The 2,500-nt window shown below is 40.0% G+C and overlaps 1 long non-coding RNA gene across 1 annotated transcript in view; it reads right to left on the bottom strand.

Annotated features, from left to right (window-relative positions):
- Nucleotides 1-1,178: 1,178 nt before the first annotated feature.
- Nucleotides 1,179-2,500, bottom strand: part of LOC115554139 (uncharacterized) — a 2,115-nt gene continuing 793 nt past the window's right edge. The window contains exon 2 of the long non-coding RNA XR_003978563.1: nt 1,179-2,500. This exon is cut by the window's right edge and continues 264 nt beyond it. This is a non-coding gene — a long non-coding RNA (uncharacterized LOC115554139).

Genomic DNA, 2,500 nt, shown 5'->3' with positions numbered 1-2,500 from the left:
TTTTATTACCAGTGCAGTTAATAACGGCTGGATCATGACACCATCACAGCACTGCATTAACCCAGGGTTAGGGCCTCAACTGCCTGTGGAGCTCCATAATGACCGCATGACAAGTCAAACCCCCTGGTATCTAACCTCTATTAAACCTATTCAGACATATTAGGACATGTTAGAATGGAAAATAGTATATAACAGTACACTATGTTATTATGCATAGAAAAAAAGCAAAAAAACATCATCGGAACATAATCAGCAGAGTGCGCTAGTCCAAACTCAGATACTTTTACAGTCTTCCAGATTTATCGAGAGGTAGATATATATCGAGGTTTACTAATCCATTGGTCAACAATTAAATTATGTATCTTACACCCTAATGAACCAAGCCAGACGCAAAAGTGACAGATATTAACTCAGTGACTTCCATTCATTGATTCTCTCTCTCTCTCTCTCTCTCTCTCTCTTAGTAAAGAGAGAGCTCATAATTTCTCAGTGCTGGGCGAGCGAGCACCACCAGGTCCATGGAGACAGAGAGCAGGCCTGGGCTGTTTCACCATAACCAGCCATTCAGCCAGATTTACAAGCCTTTCACATGGCAGTCAGAGCCGAGGAGGTAATCCCTGGTCCTGTTCTGCTGCTGCTCTCTGACACAGGCCATGTATCACGGAAAACACAATGAGGGAGAACAGAAAAGTCCTTGTTGATATTAGGGACCTGTACAACTGGTTTAAGCCCTCACCCACCCAGAGAGGTTGAAGCTCTACAAACGCATAAATGCGCTTGGAAACGTTCAGCTTACCTTCAGACCGAAAACAAAATCAGCCCCCCGGAATTGCCGTAGCAGGACTAAAAGGACCTTATGGTGTGTGTGTGTGTGTGTGTGTGTGTGGGGGGGGCAGAGCAGAGACCTCCACTACCTGGCTCCTCTCCGTCTCCCGAGGGTCCATTAGGGACTAGCTGAGAGGACTCCTACCTCTGCGCTCTTGGAGACGGAGGTGTGACCCTTGACCCCACTCTGACGTCGTTGCCGGTCATCTAGGAAAACAGAAATGTGTATATGCTGCAGTTTTTCTTAAGCAATAGAAGAACACAAACATAAACGTCACCTCTGATAACCTGTGGTGATAGATGATTCAGTCAGATGATTGTTGATATTATTAATGTGAAATAATAGCCTTACATAAAAACGTTATTCGATTTTTATTCATCAAACTATTTGTTAAGACAACGTGATTTAAACTGGACTGGAAGAAACAAACAACCATTATGCAAATTTAGAAACAAGCTGATTCCATATTGGTTTTTATTGGTTACGAAAATGAACAAGAACGAGTTAATCCTTGAGTAATCTTGTGTGTTAACAAGCAACAACTATTTTACTTTAACACAAGCTCAGTTCTACTATCAACCACAGGTCACAATAAAACTAAACATATTTAAATAACACAACCATTCCCTGCTTGTCTATAAAAAAAATGGGTTCTTCACGACGAGAGTCCCAAAATGTTAGCGTTGCTAAAACAATGGTAGCCTACGTAACAAAAACTCTCATTTAGCACATTCAGTTAAAGTCTGTTACATTACATTAAGTTACATTTCATTTCATTGCATCAAGGATGACATAAACAGGTAGTTCAGCAGCTGTGGGAGAGAAAGTTAGAAAGTAAGTGAGAGATAGATAGAGAGAGACCAAGTAAGAGAGAGACAGCAATAGATCAAGTAAGAGAGAGAGACAGAGAGAAAGAGCTAGAAAGAGGAAGAGCTGCTTTGGATTGTCATCGGCAGATTTTTCACAGTATCTCTATGTGTATGTGTTTGCATGTGTATTTTTTGTCAGATATGTAATTTGATGAGCAAAAACGTAATAATGTAATATTAGATTTAATTCCATTTCAATTGTTTAAAGGTATTTCTTTGTACAAAATTGTATCTTATTTGAAGATTGCAGCAGCCGATCACTCTGTTGTAAAAGTTAATTTATCAATCATTTATTTAAAAAAAACCTCCTCAGGAAGTCATGTTATCTACCACAAATATTAAGTTTGCCACATCCCTGCAATGTGTAGGACACCATCTAAACCAACCTATATTTAAATCAAACCCTCTCCTCCTACAACAACGATTTAATGTGAACTTTACAGAATTATTTACACATTATCTGTTTAATTTTATTAACTTAAGGATTCTCTGTCTCAGTTGATAAATAGTTTCATGGCATATAATGTTTTTGGTTCCATCTGTTATTAATATCTTCGTACATATAACTTCTCCACCAGACTGTGGGGTTAGACTGCATCAGGCGCAGCTGAGTAGCAGTGTTGTCAAACCCCTAGATAGAAGCTGAACCCCCCAGATGGTTGAACCCCCCTCCCTGCGTGGAGCCAGCTGACTTCCCTCCTCAGCTGAACCTCCTTGTTGTTCTAATTAACAGAAACCAAGATGTCCGACTCAAAACCCTGGAAAACAAACAGTTTGTAAGTCTGTAAGACACCAGTACTCTCGT

Source organism: Gadus morhua, chromosome 11 (assembly GCF_902167405.1).
Source record: "Gadus morhua chromosome 11, gadMor3.0, whole genome shotgun sequence".
Lineage (NCBI taxonomy): Eukaryota > Metazoa > Chordata > Actinopteri > Gadiformes > Gadidae > Gadus > Gadus morhua.
Note: the sequence above shows the minus strand (reverse complement) of the source record. Positions and strands in the feature narration are given on the sequence as shown.